General features: G+C 38.8%; 1 long non-coding RNA gene across 1 annotated transcript in view; it reads left to right on the top strand.

The window, feature by feature from the left end:
* The first annotated feature begins 6,181 nt into the window (after positions 1–6,181).
* Positions 6,182–19,306, top strand: part of LOC116661344 — a 43,446-nt gene continuing 30,321 nt past the window's right edge. Inside the window, exon 1 of the long non-coding RNA XR_004317226.1 lies at positions 6,182–6,344. This is a non-coding gene — a long non-coding RNA (uncharacterized LOC116661344). The remainder of the gene's footprint in view (positions 6,345–19,306) is intronic.

Below are 19,306 nucleotides of genomic sequence, written 5' to 3'. Positions count from 1 at the left end.
TAAGAACTGTGTGGCCCCATTTCTCTGAAAGGAGTCTGAGCAATCATTAGAAATACCATCTGAGGCCAGAGAAACCAAAGGAAACTAACTCTCACCAAGGGATTAACCTGAAACCTGAGGCTCATTAGCACTGTATTTTAATCAAGTGTCTTCCAAAGAGTTAACAGGCACTCAAGACAAAAGCAATATTGAACCTTTTCAGGATATGAGACCTTGTTCCTTACCTTCATGGCTTTCAGCTTTGAGAAAAATATAACGTGTCACTGGCATAGGGCACATAATAGGATGGCGGGATAGAATCTCTCACTGCAATCAGTAGATCCAGGAATATAAGTGTAGCTTGTCTAAGATCAGACATAGATGCTATTGTAACCAGAAAGACCGAGCAGCTCTCCATTGCAGTCATTTAAGGACAACGTTAGCCATTCTAGCACGCAGAGAACGCTGTCAGAAACGACAGCTGCATCTGAGAATGCACTGCTCATCAGAGACCAGCAGTGGACTGGGCGATCAAATGGAAGTCCCGTAATTAATTTAGAGATTGTCCCAAGCTAGCTCCTGGTCTTATTCGTCGTTGCCATTTATTAGAAGCTTTTTTTTTTCCAGCCAGGACAAGAGTACGGTTTATAGAAACTACTCCTCCCAGGGACAGGAACTGCTGCTGGATTCCCCTTCCTGAAATGCCATTTCCAGGATGCTGCTCCTCTGCTCACAGCTGTTCCCAGCTCTTCTTTCCAATGTATCAAATATGCATCATTTTAAGTGGTTTTCAAGATAGTCCATTTCTGGCCTCATTCTGTGTGGCAAAAATTTTTTCTAACTGCTTGCATGACTCCTTCTGCTTTGGCCAGTTTAGAAAGCCTTTGCTGGTGCTGATCCCTCACCTGGACCACGCTCTCAGCTTCCCTCTCACCTGTTCAAACCATGAGCAGGCTTCAGAACCCACTTCTAGACCTCCCTCTACAGACGTGCAACTCTTCTTGGCTCAGTCAATCTTCAGTGAGCTCATCCTCAAGTCTCTCAGCATGAAGCCTCCCCAGACAAGTTAGCCCTTCACTTTACAGAAACAATCTTTCAGGTTTTGCTCTTGTTTGAGATCATTTAGTCTTTTCTGGGACCTCAGAAAGCCCCATGTGGCACCTTCCTATTGACATCCAATCTCCCCCACCAAGAAGACCCCTATTGTAAATTTCAGTGGAAGAATTTCTCTAGAGTCCATACCTCAGAATGGAATTGTAAGTTGTAAGGTATATGGATCTTCCACTTTACCAAGTAATTCCAAACTCTTTTGTAAAGTACTCATATCAATTTACATTCCCACCAGGGAAGTAGACTCTGAGACAGAGATTTCATGCTGCAGGTTTACCAGGGAGTACTCTTGGGATCAACAGGAGTGGAGGGGAAGCGAGAGAAGCTGGATTTGACAGAGGGATTGCTGCAGTCTCAAGGAAAGCCTCAGCTTGCAAGGAGCCCTGAAGCTGGGACACTCTAGAGCTGTCCTACTGGGGCTGGAGGGCCGGGTCTCTGTATCCCCTGTGCCCACTCGTTACATGCAGGCTGCTCTCAAGGAGAGCATGTAACTTTGGACAAGACAACTCCTTTTAGCTGTTTTATGATGTTTTCTCATGGATCAAGCTTCTGTAATGTGTAGGTTTGTTTCTGGGCTCTCCACTCTGTTTCACTGGTCTACTTGTCTGTTCCTCTGCCAACACCACATTGTCATAGTCACTATTCCTGCATTGTGGCTGTAAATCAATTTGGTGAGAATATTCTTAAAATATTGAGTCTTCCTATCTAAAAAGATGGCTTATCTCTCCAGATACTGGAGTCTGTTTTAATGTCATTCAATAAATTTGTAATCATCTCTCACATAGGTACTTACACTTTTTATTGCTACTGTAAATGGTGTTTTCCAATAGCTTGCTGCTGGTGTTTAGAAACACAATAAATTTTGGTTTTTATCTAGCAATCTTACTAAATGCTCATATTAATTCTAATCATTTTTCTGTAGATTCTTTTCAGTTTTCCAGTAATCATATCTATTTTATATTCTGGCACTGGCAACCATATGTTTCTAATAATATTTCATTACCAAAGTTGTCTAAAAACAAAGCTAATTATTGCCCTGTCCTCTGTCGCATTCCACATTGTGTGTCTTCATCATTCTGAGTTTACCAGTATTAACTGTTTCCTATGCTGTCCTCCTGGTTCACTCACCATGTGTACCCATTAGCAGGGGGAGGGGGGATGGGTCATTGGCTTTTACTGGAATAGGACTATAACTAACATGTTATTCTGCAACCTGCTTTTTTTTCAGCTGCCTATTATCAAGTTCCCTAACTCCACCATTTTTCCTAATATCTTTATACATTTTTAATAAATAAATGCATAAATGATCTCATATCATATATGCTGGCTGTTTTTTGGTTGATTGGTTGGTTGGTTGGAGTGCCTCGCTCTTTAAAGAAATGAATAATTGATTAAAGAAACAAATAACATGAAATACGAAGGCTTTGACCCTCCATCAAAAGATTGCTGAACTAGTTACACACATAAGTTTTAAGTTTAAACAAAATGCTTAAGGCATCTATGTGTCTTTTGTTTGTTTTGAGGGGGAGGTAATTAGGTTTATTTATTTATTTAATGGAGGTTCTGGGGACCGAACCCAGGACCTCATGCATGCTAAGCATGCACTTTACAACTGAGCTATATACTCTCCCCACTGTGTCTTTTTTAATGACTTTGACTTTTTTCATTTTTGGACACAATGAGAGTTACATACTGCTGAGGGACAAAGTGTGTTTAACCCTAAAGTAGTGAGCAGACACATAAACCAAATAAGAAGCCATGCTCAGCAAAATACGTTTTAGGCCTCCAAAGACAGAATAACAGTCTGACTTTATTTGTTCTGGGGAAATGGGCTGTATCAGGTGACTCCAGTTGTTTCAATGGCGCTGTGCCGGGCCACAAAGATCGTATCTGTCCAGTGGGATTAAGTGCGAACAGAAACTGTTCCAATCAGGCTGCCAGTACCTCAATGGAGATCTGAAAGCTGTCATCTAGCAGTGATTTGAAACTGGAACAATGTGAGGAACCAAACATAACGAGACTTGGTCATTCTTGCTATGTCTTTGCAGTAGAGTATTCTACTTCTATGACAGCATAGAAAGTCCCATTATGTCAAAATTCTAGGACACCTGGAGACTTTGGTAGAAGCATGACATGTTATCTGCCAACAAGCTATTAAACCAAATTCATCTGCTGTTTTCTGTAAATAATTCACTCTTATTGTCTAGCATCTTGTAAGTATTGACTATGTTTGTGAAAATAGAATTCAAGGAATGACCTATCCTATTTTCTGTGATTTCACTGAAGAAAGAACCTGTTGTTATTTTGTATATTTCATGTCAGCAATGTTTCACAATTATAATTCCATGTTAATATGTTATTCTTGGTAACATGAAGTCATAGTATTTTCCAAACTAAGTGATTTGCTATTCCTTTGAAAGTTGTGGTATGTGTATTTCATAATCTTCATTGTCACCATTAACAATAAACATTAAAGGCTGAGCTTTAAGACCTGGGTGCACGCCACTCTGTGATCAGCTCTGGCCAACCGTCCCTTTCTCTGCCCATCTCTTCCTTCTGCACACCCTACATTACAGCCAACTGAATGGCTCTTGGACACACTGCAATATCCTGTAACCATGTCCTTGCATGTACTGTCCTACCACCTTGCATGTTCTTCCTCCCTCGTCCAAACACAACACTTCTTTTAAACACACACACATGCACACACACACACACACACACACACACACAAAGCCCCCAACAAATATGAAGTATCATATAGAGAGCTCTACTGCACAGACTCCAGAGAAGGACGCAGGAATATACGGTGTGTAATTTCTGCTATCCAGGATTAGACGGGGAGGGAGGTAAGATGTCAAAATATGAATAAAAGATAATCACGATACCAGCTTTTTGAACTATGAATGACTATGTTCTGATGTTATGCTAAGTGTTTTTCACAATCCTCACAATGACCCAATATGGTGGGTAGTATGTCTCCATTTTACAAATAAGAAAATTCAACTTGACAGAAACTTGAACTTGACTGTGAAGTTTCATTCCTTCACTTGATAATGATCCCTTCTTGAGTATCAGATATTACATAATACAGGAATTCAGGAGGGGGAGCTGTATTGATCTGAGCTTCACAGCTTGGTTGGATGTTAGTGAATGGAGAGAGAGAAACAAAGAGCATCCCAAGGAAAAAGGCACTTCCAGAAGTTGAAAGCATGAAATTTGGTGAGAACAGTTGAACTCAAGTGAGTCATAAGTAGGAGAGTGAAGGTGAAACTCAATTCTATCTTCAAATATTTCTTAAAGCCTGGCAAAAATAGTTTGGGGACAAATTGTTGAATGCTTTAAGTATAAAGCTAGGGAGTTTAGACTTTATTTTGTAGAACGTGGTGAGTCAAAAATGATTTAACATGTGTTTAAATTAAGTTATAATAGTCTCGTGTGCATTTAAAAAAATTCAAACAATGCAGACGTATAGAAAGAATAAGGTAAAAGTTCTCCTCCCTCTCACCATAACATAATTTTACTTCTCAGAAAATATCACTGTTAATAGTTTGGGTATTAGCTTCCAACCCTTTAAAATTAATAAAAATATAGATTTATTTTTAAACTTAAGTGGAATTATACTATGCCTGCTTTTTGGCCACCTATTTTTTTCACTGAGTAATGTGTCACCAGCACTACTGCATGTCACTACATGCTGTGAAGACTTCTGTACAGCCTTCAGCATTTCAAAGCTTGGATGCACTAAAATGAAAGAAGTCTAGAAAATGCACATTAACATAACCAATGTTGCAATAAATATCTTTGTACAATCATCTTTCTGCACTTGTCCAATTATTTCTTTAGGCTAAATTCCTAATATTGAAATTGCTGAACATGCACATGTTAAAATTTGATATAAACTTTCAAATTGTCCTCTGAAAAATTATATCAGTTTATGCTCTCAAAGAAGGTGTTTGAATGCTTTTTTTTTCCCCTGTACCTTCAGCAATACCAAATCTTATCAGCAAAGAAACTTTTTGAGTGAGAATGTGACACTCACAGCTGTGCTATGTGAAGAAGCTGGCCTATTGCAGATCATTGTCTTTAATGCATGATTCATTGTCTATTTAAAGCCTGAAACCCAACAACTGGGTGAGCAGACACTAAGGAAATAAAGATTTCTAATATATTAGGAAGGTGACTAAACAGAATAAATCTCTTCTGGCAGAAAACTAATCTCTTCGCTTTAAGTCAATGGTACTGAAACCTGAATGCACACAGAATCATCTTGGGAGCTTTAAAAACTATCAGATGTCTGGGTGCCACACCCCAAATTCTCATTTTATTGGTCAGAACCTGAGCATTGAGATTTTTTTTAAAGCCCTTTAGGTGATTGTAATATGAGCCACGATCATTAATTTCCATTTTAAATGTTAATTTTAAAAGCTGCTGAACTCCAAGTCCACCCATTTCATAAAGGTGCCTGATGTAGCTTCCTTTTTCTGAGGCTCCTTGAAAACAGGTTAAGGGTTCCGCGTTTGGGGGAGAGCTCACTAGAACTCTCTTAATTTCATTTCTACCCCTTAAGTCACAGAGACTAGGAAACATAAGAATTCGCGGGCTTGAGTCAGACACCATGTTAGGCCTCAGGTGAATTAAATAGAGGCCTGGTAACTCCGCAGAAAACAAACAAAATAAATGGACATAGTCCTTAGAATATTCCCTGGAACATGAAATGTACAGGTGAGAACAGCTCCGGCCTGGCTGACGTACAGAGAAGGCAGGGTTTACATAAGGCAGTATTAGCAGATTAATGAGTGACCCAGTCCTGTGGAGAATTGTTCTCAGGTATTTCAGCTGTATGAGATCTCATTTCTCCCATCTGATTATAATATAATCTTTAAACATATTCATTGTGGTGAATAATATTGGGAGGAAAATCCCGTAGTGTTTTGAGGGGTGACTGTCCCCTGACTTTGCTGACCAGGAGAACGAATCACTCCCTTCCCACAGACCTCAGGATATTTCGGGCTCCACGTCAACCCTTCACTGCCAAGCGGCAGCTGACACTTTCACGTCAACTTCTGCCCGTCAGAAATGGAAGCTGAGCACTAAGTATCGGTATTCGGAGTTTCACACTTGCCTGGGTCGGTGACTTTCTAGGGACGGTGAGAAGCAGGGTGCTGATAAGGCAACAGAGCATCAGGCCTGGGGTGCTTTTCTTGACATCTCACCGGAGAAACAGGCAGGATGGCTCGATCCAGACTGTGATGGTAAGCCAGCTCTCGGGGTGGAAGCCGGGTGTAGGGGGCTGATGCGCAGCATTTGCCAATTTCTGGGGCGTAAATACTCTCATCACGGCTGACTTTAGGCTACCAGGTTTTAAAAATCAGCACTCAAAATCCTGAAAATTTAACAGTTGGCTCTCTCCAGCTGGCTCCAGCATGACATTAGTTCTCCCTCGCTAAGGACCAACAGTTCCGGTTTTCTGGTGGGTGATTATAGATTGACAGCTAAAATGTAGTAGACTTATTACATGTGAGCCCATTTTGTTGTTCACAATTCAGCCAAGGTGAGAAGCAAAGCCCAGCTCCCACAGAGACCCCAGGTATCTCAGCATCTCCTTTCAGAGACTCGCAGGGTCTAGCAACACAAGAGCGCAGCCATTAGCCCTTTGGAAAGATTTATTTATAAGAATTAGAGTCTAAAGAAAAACAGTTCTTTTGGGCTGGGACCATGGAATGTATTGAAAATTAAAAGACATTGAATCTAATAACGGAATCGTCTTCTCAGCTATAATCGTCCCACACTTGACTGTGCTCCTCTCTTCTCATCAAGTTCAAATGGTCTTTGAGGAGTGAGCAGCTGTTCCAGATCCCGTTTTATCCAACCCAAATAAGAGTTGTAATCTCTTTGGAAGAAAGGACTTCTCTGTTTTCCTTGCGAAGGCCTATGTCCATCAAGTGGATGGCTTCTAGAACAGAAAGAGGCACTGGTTGGCCTGGCTCCTATTTGGAAAAGGAACCCATGGACGTCTTCCCAGAAAATAATCATTTTTAATGCACATGCTAAATTTTTTATTTAGCACTGTTCCCTTAAAAATATCAGAAATGTGTGTGTAAAATGTGTAGGTAAATGACAATTTAAAACAATCACCTGCATGTTCTTTCTAACCACCATATCGTAAAACCCATTTATTTTATTACCATACAATAATAATAATAACACCTTGCATTTGTAGAGAGGTTAAGAGTAGTGTGGAGTCTGAACAGACGTTAGTTTGTATCCTGTTTGTAAATTAGTATCCTCATTTGTAGAACAGATATCAAATATGAGGTTCAGCATCTGAAAAGAAAAAAGAATGTATCTGTATAACTGAATCGCTTTGCTGTACACTTGAAACTAATGTTGAAAATCAACTACACTTCAATTAAATTTTTTTTAAAGAAACATGGGGTTGTTATGAGGATTAAATGAGGTAATTAATGTAAATAAAGCCCTTAACATTGGCTTGGCATTTAGTAGATACACAAGAAATCAAGAAATTATTATTTTATATTGCTATTCTTTTGACCTTATGCAGAGTTCTTTAACTAACCCAATTTCATATGATCTTTTATTAAAGTCATGTGACGTATGTAAGATAAGCATTATTATAGCCCTTTTAAAGATAAGGAAATGGATTAAGAATTTCCCAAGATGGAATAGCTGGTGACAGAGCTAGGCTGTGCTTTTCATCATGTTATATTTAATATAGGGTTAAACTAATAAATAGCAGTAAAACTGGTATTCTTTCATTCATGAATAAGGTAAACATTGCTAGCTACTGATTTTGGAAATAGTATTATTCCTTAAAAAACAACCACAAGTTTTTTCTTTAGTAGCAGCAGCAGAAACTATTTCTAAATGTTTTCTATGTGCCAAGCACTATATTGCACCCTGTATGTGTTCCACCCTTCTTGGTCCTCAGGACACAGATAATCATAACAGCTAACATTTATGATCACTTCATCTGTGCTAGACATTGTGCCAAGTATTTCACGTGCATTCATCTCATTTTAATCAACCCAACCAACTTCTGAGATAGAGAGCCACTATTAATATTATTCCAGTTTGCTAATGAAGATAATATATAGACAAATTTGCTGTTGGAATTACAGAGCAGGAAGCATTATTAGACGTTGTCTCTGTGTAATTATATAGTGTAAGTGTCCTGCTAGGATTATCCTGCTCAAGTCAGTCCCATCAAAAATAATTGTTCAGGTAGAGATTGGAAGGAAAACAGTTGTTGGGGCAAAATTATGTTCAAAGTGTGTTTGTGCGTTCCTTTGACACTACTCCCTCCCCTAGAGCTGTAGAAGAAACAGACATGCAGTGAAAAACTTGAATTTGAGGGAGTCATTTGAGGGCGTTTGAGTAGAAATTAGTTCAGTTTGGCAACTGCACACTGAAGAGGAAACTATTCTTAACACTCAGTAACACACCATAGCCTTTCCAAAGATAAAAACAGTATCGGGGTCAAAGAAGTATGTTGTTTCAGGGCATACGTTGCTAATAATAAAACAGTCTCTCTGCAGGAAGTATACACAGACAGCTCACAAAAACAGGAAAGTCACTCAGGAACCTGCTGTAAAACTCCTGGTCTGAACACATGAAATTGCCCACAAGTCAAAAGGAGTGGATATATCACACCTTAGAAGTAAAAGAGAAGAACACAGGTTTCCTCATACTGTGACTCTGACAACACTGTATTTTCAATCCTGTGGAAACTGATCTAGATGGACTAAGGGAAAGAACTTTTTACACCAAACCCATCATTTTTCAGATAAAGACACTAAGATCACAGTTGGATATGATAAACATCTAGTGTTTTTGCCTGCCCAGAGTCCATTTCCCCTTCTCATAACAACCCGTCCCATGGGATTTTCTCTGGTGCTCCCCCTGACTCATGATCTTCCGGTTTGGAGAGGGCTGGTCACACCCCCAGTTCCAGGGGTGGGAACAGAGCAGGGATGGCCAAACGGGGTGACAGCGGAGCATTCACTGACAGGCACGAGGCAGAATCTGAGTTAATTTAGTACAGAGGTTAAAGTGAACCCAAGACCACACAGTTAATGCCAAAGCTACAACCACATTCCAAGCCCGATGCTCTTTTCATGCTGCAATGCCACAGCACCTATGTAAGTGAAAAAAAAAAATTCTTAGCAATTTAAAAGAATAGTTGTAGGTTCCATTTCAGTGCTAATGAGCCAGACTCTCTCAGAGTCTAAGCTACTTCCTGTTTATAAGGTACCTAGAACATATGCCCACATTTTGTTCTATTTCCTTAACGGTTTATACCACGGTAAGGAGAGGACAATGATAATTTGCTTTATAGTCAATGTTCCTCTAAAGCCATTGAAAAATTTTCTCATGCCTCTAGGATACCATGATATATTTTATTCCATTAATGATTACACTATGGTTTATAGCCATGTTCTCATAGCTCCTTTTTCAAAAGGGGCTGGGAAATAAATGGAGAAAGTATAGTATTCTAAGATGTTTATAGTGGTTGCATTGGAGTGACAGGGTTATAAATAATTCTCTCTGATCCCTTAATTTTCCCATTTTTAAAGTAAAATTATATTTCAAAAATAAACAAGTTTCTATTTTTCTAAAAATATAATTATTCAAAGATCAATTATCTGTGCTTCAAATTATTTTTCACTCTTTTACAGCTGCATCTTGCTGTTTCTATTTTGACTATTAATCTCCTTCTTAATTCTGCTGAGAGAAAAAGATGTGAGTCTCAAACTAGACAATATACTGCCTGTCTCTGTGTGTAATTTTCCTAAGAGCACTGCTGTGAAAGTGTGGGTGGATCAGGACTGGCTGTATCAGGGCTCCCAGGAGAGCAGCCTACTCCCAGGTTATCAGTGAACAATAAAGAGAAGGTTTAGGAATTATCCAAATCAATTTTAATTAACTGTATCAACATGGTTTTTCATTACCTCAGAAAACGTGGAGTTGGCCTATCTTAAAATTACATTCAGGAGTCACACACAAAATGTCTGCACTAAATTCCTTATCTTTCCCTTTCCAAAACAGTTATACACTCTGCACACCCATACCTCTTAACTCTTCTTCGCTGCCTGCATTTAGAAGTCATCAAGTCCCAATGTGTTTTCTCCACCAAGATCATACTGCTGCATCATCATTTGCTATTTGGCTAATAGTTTCTCAGCCATCATTCTCATCCTCCTCCTCCTCCTTTTAATCCTTTATGATGATATTTTAAATACAAACTCAGTCCTGCCATTCCCCCGTCCCCCATCCACCCTGACTCAGTATAATTAAATGGTTCCTTATTTTCTTCAGGATAGCACCCAAACTTCCTAGGACAGCTTGCACATCCCTTCAGGATCTGGCCTTTGGCTATCATTTCAGCACCCTCTCAGGCCAGCCCCTGTACACTCACTGACTTCACTCCAGTCACATCAAACCGCCTGAAAGACCTAGCTGCAGCTGTACAGTTCACTCTGCACAAATTATTGCCTCTCTCTGGAATAGCTTGGTGCTTCTACCTGGGGTTAATGAATTCACAGTTGTTGATAAAAGAGTTTGTATGGTGTTGTGGCTTTGGTGTAAAACAGACTATTCATACATATGCTTTCACATACAGACTTTGTTTCTGGAAGAATACACAAGAAACTGGTCGTATTGGTTGCCTCTGGAAAGGAGAACTGTGACACTGAGATGTGGGGATAGGAGAGACACTTTGCACTGGATTCTCTTTTGTGCCTTTGACATTTTGCGCTGTGTAAACATACCAACAATTTGATTAAAGCTAAAGATATGTCCACTCTGGGTTCCAGCGGGATCCAGGAATTCTGACCCCTGGTAATATACCCAGAAGGAATGAATGCATATGTCCACCAAAAAATGTATGCAAGAATACTTGTGGCAGCTTTTCTCATAATAGACAAAACTGAAAACAACCCAAAAGTCCATCAGTGGGAGAAAGAATATATAAATTGAAGTATATTTATTTGATGGAATACCACATAGCAATAAAAACAAAGAAACAAACTATGATATAATCCATCAGTGAAAAGATAAAAGATCCAATGCAAAGGAGTAAATACTAGATGATTCTAGTTATTTCAGGTTCAGAAACAGGCAAAATTAATCAACTGTGGTAGAAGTCAGAACAGTGAATCACCTCAGGCAAGGGTCGGGCAGGGAGAGCCAGGAGGGTCAGGTGGGAGCATACTGACTGGGAAGGGAAAATTAGGGGGTTGTAGGACGCTTCTGTATCTTGAGGTGGGTGGTATATGACAAATGAGTATGTACCAATGTAAAATATACATATTCAATGGATATATACATATGTAAAAAAGAATTGAGTTTTATGCTATAGACTAGCATATTTTACTGTATGTGCATTAATAACATTTTTTAAAGTTTTAAAAAAGCATAGCAAATATATGTAACCAATTTGAAAAAAGTAGATAAAATAATTTTAAAAAATCTCACCCAAATGTCAAGTGACTTCTACCTTTGCATTGATAAAATTCGATGCAACTCCCATATTGAGTCAATTTAAAAAAAAAAGCAATAGGGAAAATACTAAGAATTTCTTTAAAGAAAGAGAAAAGTTTGAAGCAAATATTGATTGCAAGAAGAAAATTTTGATTAAACAAATCATAAAATAAAAACAGAATTTTCTATCTTGACCCTACAGCCTCAAAAACTGTAATGAAATGTTTCAGGCCATAGGGGCAAAAAGGTTTCTTTTACAAATGTATTAAGCAACTTTAAGAAATATAAGTGAGATGGAACTCAGACTGTCATTTTATTAGCGAACACCATGGTAACCAGGAGAGAGAATTCAGTTTGCGGAAAAGTGGCAGCTAGAAATGGAAGTGACAAGGGCAATATTGAGTAAATAAGGTTTACCTGGTCCACAGAGGCAGAACAATGGTGAGGTTTGTAGGGAGACGGACAGAAGAACTAGGTGGTGAAAAGAAAGGGAAAGAAGCAAGGAAGAGACAGAGCTCTAGGCATCCGGAATATTTACAAGTGAATTGTAAAAGGTGCGTGAAACTGTAAAAGAAGCAGCTTTAGAAGATATCAGATGAGCTCAAAAACAAGAGGAGGGAAGGGGAGGGTCACCCAAAGTGAAAGCAACATGGGCTACTTTTTAAAAAGACTCCTTTTCGGCAGGGTATAGCTCAAGCGATACAGTACATGCTTAACATGCATGAGGTCTGGGGTTCAATCCCCTCCACCTCCTCCACAAATAAGTAAGTAACCTAATTACCTCCCCTCCCCAAAAAACTTAAAAAGGCTCTTTTTTCAGTTCAGGAGAGGCAGTAAGATGTCAACAGGAAGTGTTTAGGTCAGCCCCCCCCCGCCACTCCCGAGATTTAATACTTTGAACATCTAATTTGTCAGGTTTTTTTTTTCTTAAGTGTTTTTTTTTTTTTTTTTAATGGAGGTACTGGGGATTGAAACTTTTTTTTTTTTTTTTAATTAAACAGAGCTTCATTGTAGAGCATTTGGAAAATACAGAAAAATTTTAAGGAGAAACCAAAAATCACTCGAGATGTCCACTGTAGCATTTCAGTGTAGGACACTTTCCAATAGGCAGAAAGTGGCAAAGCAAGAGCGGGGTCAGAGTTTCTTCTCCCCTAGGAACACAGTTTATCATTGGAGATTTGTCATTTTTATTTTATTGGTGCATTTTTCCACTAGAAGCTCCGTGAGGGTAGAGATTTTTGTCTGTTCTTCACTGCTATAACCCGGTGCCTGGCACATAATAGACACTCCAGAAATGTTTGTTGAATTATCTACTTTTTTCACATTTACTTATAAAGATTAGCTGCTACTTCTTATTTTTTCTTTAATTATTAAAACCTTTAAAAATCCTTTTCATGTTCCATTTCATGACTTTATTTATCAGAAGAATCTAGTCATTAAATGAAAATGTCTATTGAAGTTTAGGAAAATGTCAAATGTAAGCAAAAGCTTCATGATTCATATTAATAGCACGCTGTATTTCTTCTGTGACGCCTGGCTGCACACTCTCCTTGAATACTTGTAGAAACAGTTCCTTCCATTCCTTATGTTAATCTATTGCCCACATAACTTATTAAATAGAATTTGAAAACCAATTTAACATTTAGGGCTTTGTAGCTCCTTTCTTCTTAAAGACCAGGATTTCTTTTTTAAAAATTTGAGTTGGGATATTATTTTTTCCCCCCAAATGTAAGACTTGTCTTTGAATAGTGAAAAATGATGGAGAGGATTCCATTATGTTTAGAAGTCTCATAAAGGAAGTTAAGAATATTGAATATTCTAGCAGTAAAAATTTTCAGGGAGGGCAGATGGAATTACTCAAGCTTGAAATGTAGCCAGAATTCTGTAGGCAGCATTACTACTCTTGGAATTAAACAGGACCCTGGGAGTCTTCCATAATAAGAGGTATCCAGGACCCTTCAACCATTCCAAGACAACTAAGCCCTGCCAGGGGCTACAATACAGTTATTTTGGGAAAAAATATACACCACATAGTTGAGCAAAAGGGGGTTTTATTGGCTCACATAACTGGGATGTCTAGAGGTGGAATGAGGCTGGGTCCAGGGGCTTTCACAATGTCAGGGTTCTCTCTCCCAGGATCCATGTGATCAAATCTAGGAGACCTATTGGTCCTGCTTGGATCATGTACCCTGGATCAGTGATAGTGGCTAGAAAATAAGATATTTGAATTGGCAGAGCATGGGCAAGGCCTGAGCCACATACCCATCCATATACGGAAGAAAGTGGATGGATCTCACCCAAACCAAGTGAAGAAGTGGATTCTCCACAAAGGGCGTTCTGTCACCACCTGGAGTGGCAAACGGTATTGGAGGCAGTGTTGAAATCCCCTGAGCCCTGTGCTTCTGAAACACAACCCCCTCATACACATACTCACTCACCCTTTGTGTTCCAGGAAATGGCTCACTGCAAAAACGCTTACCCTTATGACTTAGAGAAGACTCCGAATGACCTCCTTTTCTACCTATGATGAGGCCAGACATAGATTCTCTAAATTCCCATTCTTTTTCTCAAAATGACGAGCTGAACCATTGGTTCCACTGATCAAAATGCTCACTAAGTCGACTTGAATAAGCTTTAGTCGGGCTTCTCTCTTTCCCCTGACCGTGGCCTACCTTTGAGCATGAGAACAAGGAATAACTCCTCCATAACTGCCCCCACCCTTTTTTTCTAATTGATGTAATGGGCATTGAACCCAGGACCTTACACATGCTAATCATGCACTCTACCACTGATCTATACCCCTACGCTCCCGTAACTGGCCCTTCTGACAATCAGCTTTCCTCTAAGGGAAGCATTCCCTGATCAGCTGCCTGATAACTCCACCTACCACGCCAATCCCCCCACCTGGTTCATTCCATCCTTTTTTACTCCTCCCTATAAAAGGACCCATCTGTGTGCTCTCTGAGATGCTTGCAGATCTTATGGCCTATGATCATAAATCACTCTCCCTGTTGCAACAGTCCTCCACCCCTTGTTGCAAGAATCCTTTTGAATGAAGTCTCTCCTTACCTCAGTTCATATTTGTGTTTTATTTGGCACTGGCCAGACAAAACAGTAGCTGTCTGCCACAACACTCTCTTATCCAGTCTGATGGATCTCGAAGGGATGAAAATTCATTATACCACTTCTTCCCACTCTCAGTTTTGAATCAATTGAGAAGTAGAAATGGAAGCCCCAGTCAGGCAGGTAAGAATTCAAAATGTCATCTTAATTGAAGGATAAATGGATAAAGAAAATGTGGTATATACATAGATTGGAATATTATCTAGCCTTAAAAAGGAAGGAAATGTTAACCCATGCTACAGCATGGATAAACCTTGAGGATATTAGGCTGAGTGAAATAAGCCAATCATAAAAGAACAAATACTGTATGATTCCACTCATATGAGCTATCTAGAGTAAGCCAGTTAACAGAAAGAGAAAGTATAATGGTAATTGCCAGGTGCTGGGAGAAGGGGGAAATGGAGGGGGTTGTTGACTAATGGCAGTTTTGCAAGACAAAAAAAGTTCTGGAGATTGATTGCACAATAATGTGAATTCAGTTAAAACTACTAAATTGTACACTTGGAAATGGTTAAGATGATAAATTTTATGTTATATGCACAATAAAAATAATTTTTAAAAAACCTTCATTACTAACAATGCTGGTTGGAGAACGTGACATAGATCTCTGGTCAAGCAGGCTCACTAATACTCATGTTGCTGAATTAAAATATCAACTTCAGTAAGCCAGAAAGAGAAAGAAAAATACCATATGAGATCACTTATATGCAGAATCTAAAAAAAAAAAACCATAAATACAAAACAGAAACAGACTCATAGACAGAGAATACAAACTTGTGGTTGCCAGGGGGACGGGGGGTGGGAAGGGACAGACTGGGATTTCAAAATGTAGAATAGATAAACATGATTGTACTGTGTAGCACAGGGAAATATATACGGGCTCTCGTGGTGGCTCACAGTGAAAAAGAATGTGACAATGAATGTATGTATGTTCATGTCTAACTGAAAAATTATGCTCTACACTGGAATTTGACACAATCTTGTAAAATGACTGTAACTCAATGAAAAAAAAAATGCTTAAAAAAAAAAATCAACCAGGCCTTCCTGCAGGACGGGGCTTACTCTAGTAAGGTTATCACAAGGTAAGTCTTCATGGACAGGCCACTCTGAAGGAAGGAAGGAATAAGTGACACATTAATAATTCCTTCCCTCAATCTTACCAAAGAAGATGTTTATTCCCCAAGGAGAGAGTGAGCAAGGAGGAGAGGCTGGAGTGTGAAAGAGTTGAATTTAAAAAGAAAACTTTTTTCTTTCTCTTTGTACTTTTCAAAGAGAGTATGTTTAAATATATTTTTTTCTTTAATTTGTGGTGAAAGGACCAACTTAAAAAGTTGCAGTTATTTGCAGATTTTAAAGAGAAAAAGAATTTATTCATATTGAGTGTAAATTACACCTTAATTTAAAAATTAAAAAAACATAAAACAAGGTTAGGGAAAAAATTCCTCTGTGAGAACTTCAGACAAATACATGAGTGCATTCAGAATAGGCTGTGGTGTAACACTTTGCTTAGTATAGGGCGAAAATAGTTTGCTTCTTTGAAAGAAAGATGGATACTGTTATATCAAAAGAAAAATGTATATCCTCTATCAAGCCAAAGCACATTTGGTTTGAATACTTTCTACATCCTTAGAGACATTCTCTCTCTAAGGAATTAATCCATTTAGGAAATTACTTCGTAGAACTTGTACCAAAAAAAAAAAATGGAGAGGCCTTATCTATCACATGTGCTTTGAGGGGAAAATGGTGCCCCTTAGATAAAATATTACAGTGACCAAAATACTTCCCATCTGTCAACTTTATATTCCTCTCATTTAGTTTCACATCATGCACTTTGGCAGGATTCATAGGAGAAAAGGAAACAAAAACCTATTTTTACCATTGTTGAAAGCATGCCAAGTTGGCAAAGGTGTGGGACAATGGGCAGTCCATACACAGTAAGGATGACAATTGCTTCAGCCTTTCTGGAAGGTAATTTCCAATATGCAAGTTATCAAAATTTTAAATATGCATATCCTTTGGCCCAGAAATTCAACTTCTGGGAATTTTTCCCAAGTGAATGAATTGGACAAATATATAAGATATACATAAAGGGCCTTCAGGAAACATTGTTTACAACAAGGATGAGTTAGGAACCACCTAAATCTTTTATCACTAGTGGACTAATTAAATACATTATGATATAGCTATTCAGTGGAGTACTTTGTGGTGCATTAGAACAATCATGTATACCTGTGTTTATTGTTAAAAAAAAGTTGTAAGGGGGAGGTTATAGCTCATTGGTAGATTACCTGGCATGCAAGAGGTCCTGGGTTCAATCCCCAGTACCTCCATTAAAAAAATCAGTAAATAAACCTAATTACCTCCCCCTGAAACAAACAAACAAACAAACAAACAGCGTGTTGCAAAAAAAAGGAAAAGTTAAACAGTCTGGGTTGTAAAAATTTTTCCACATGCATAGGAAAAAGCCTAGAAGGATACATAGCAAAATAATGTTTTTACCCCTGAGTTGTGGGGTTTCAAGTCATTTTTACTTTTTTATTCCTTTTATTTATTTATTTTTTGGAACTATGCCGTGAGCATGTGTTCCTTAATTAGTCATAAAATACATGTGTTCTGACTGGAAAAAAATTAAAGCATGCCAACTTAAACAATTGTTTTTCAGGAGAAAATATTTGCAAATCTTGTATCTGATAAGGAATTAATATCCAGAATACATAAAGAATTCTTACAACTCAACAACAAAAACCCCAAACAATCCAATTTAAAAATGGGCCATGGACCTGAATTGAGATTTTTCCAAAGAAGCTATATACCAATGGACAGTAAGTGCATGGAAAGGGGCTCAACATCACTGATCATTAGGAAGATGCAAACTAAGCCCACAGTGAGATATCACTTCATACCTGCTAGGATGGCTATTACGAAAAAACAAACAAACCGAAAACAGCAAGTGTTGGTGAGGAAGTGGAGAAACTGGAACCCTTCTGCATTACTGGTGGGAAAGCTGCTGTGGAAAACAATATGGCGGTTTCTCAGAAAATTAAACATAAAATTACCACATGATCAAGCAATCCCCCTTCTGGACAAATACCCCAAAGAACTGAAAGCCGGAACTTGAGCAAATATTTACACACTACTGTTCATAGCAGTATTATTCACAACAGGCAAAACGTGGAAACAACCCAAATGTCCATTGACAAAAGGAATGGATAAACAAAATGTGGTGTGTGTGTATGATATATATATATATATACATATATATATCAGTCCAAAAAGGAAGGCAATTCTGATCATGCTATAACATGGATGAAATCTGAATACATTATGCTAAGTAAAATAAGCCAGACACTAAGAAATACATACTGTTTGATTCCACGTACATGACCTATCGAGAGAGGTTAAATTCTTAGAAAGCAGGGTGGTGGCAGCTAGGGGCGGGGGGAGAGCAGGATGGGGAGTTGTTTTGTGACGGGCACAGTGATGGTTTCCCCGCAGTATGAATGTACGAAACACCACTGAACTGTACACGTAAAAATGTTAAAATGGTAACGTTTATGCTATGTATTATTTTACCACAGTTAAAACATTATTTATTGTTACTATTTATTTAGTAAATTATTTATTATTTATTTATTTTCAAGAAGGTACTGGGGCTTGAACCTTGGACGTCACACATGCTAAGCATGTGCTGTACCACTGAGCTATACCCACTCCCCTATTTTACCACAATTAAAAAAAAAGCAGTTGTTTTCCACATAGAGGTATCTATTTCTATCATGAGTAAGAAGATCTAACTCATCCAAAAACCATCTATAGACTTTAGACCACAGAAAACTTATATTCATCTCAATCCATATTCTCTCACACACGACCTGGCCTACATTGGAAGATATAAGTGACGTTAATCCACATGAATAGGAATTGAGTTAATCCTCTTTATTTTTCCCTCAATCCAATTAGGTTTATTTATATGTGACCCCTATTTCTCCCGAATGTACCAGGTACCTGAACGATAAGGGGAGATTGCGGGGTAACCCGGGCAGACTTGTACTCCAGACGTGTCAGCTGTTTCCGCCCACCTGAAATAGTCTGGCTTCTAAGTGGTTACAGCTCTTGGGGTTCTTAGAAATAGACTGGGGGCTTCCTACCTTTTGCTGAGCCCCTTGTGGGTGTCCTCGACTTGGTTCAACTCCTCCCTGTGTTAAGGCAGCTGCCAGCGGGGTGGCCTGTTGTTTATTCTCCATTGTTCCCTTTTCTCCTGCACCTGGTCCCTGCCATTCAGAACTTGGAAGGCAATTTCAACACGTTGTGACACAGGCATCCCTAAGGCCCTTCCACCTTCAGCAGTTTCTTTTGTACACTGGGGCTCTCTGACCAATAAAAGTCATATTAACCGACTTTAAATTCTCTGGGGCCTCAGGCTCTATATCTGTATATTGCCTGTAAGCTTTAAGGACCCTTTCTAGAAATTCTGAAGGATCCTTGCTGGGTTTCCGCCACACCTCCTGAACTTGATTAAGGCGTCTTTGTTCTGGCACCCCTCTTGCAGTCCCGCAAGAATGCAGTCTTGATAATGCTCAAGTTTTGGCCT

This window comes from Camelus ferus, chromosome 3 (assembly GCF_009834535.1).
Source record: "Camelus ferus isolate YT-003-E chromosome 3, BCGSAC_Cfer_1.0, whole genome shotgun sequence".
Lineage (NCBI taxonomy): Eukaryota > Metazoa > Chordata > Mammalia > Artiodactyla > Camelidae > Camelus > Camelus ferus.
The sequence above is the reverse complement of the archived record's forward strand: the minus strand, read 5'-3'. Positions and strand labels throughout refer to the sequence as shown.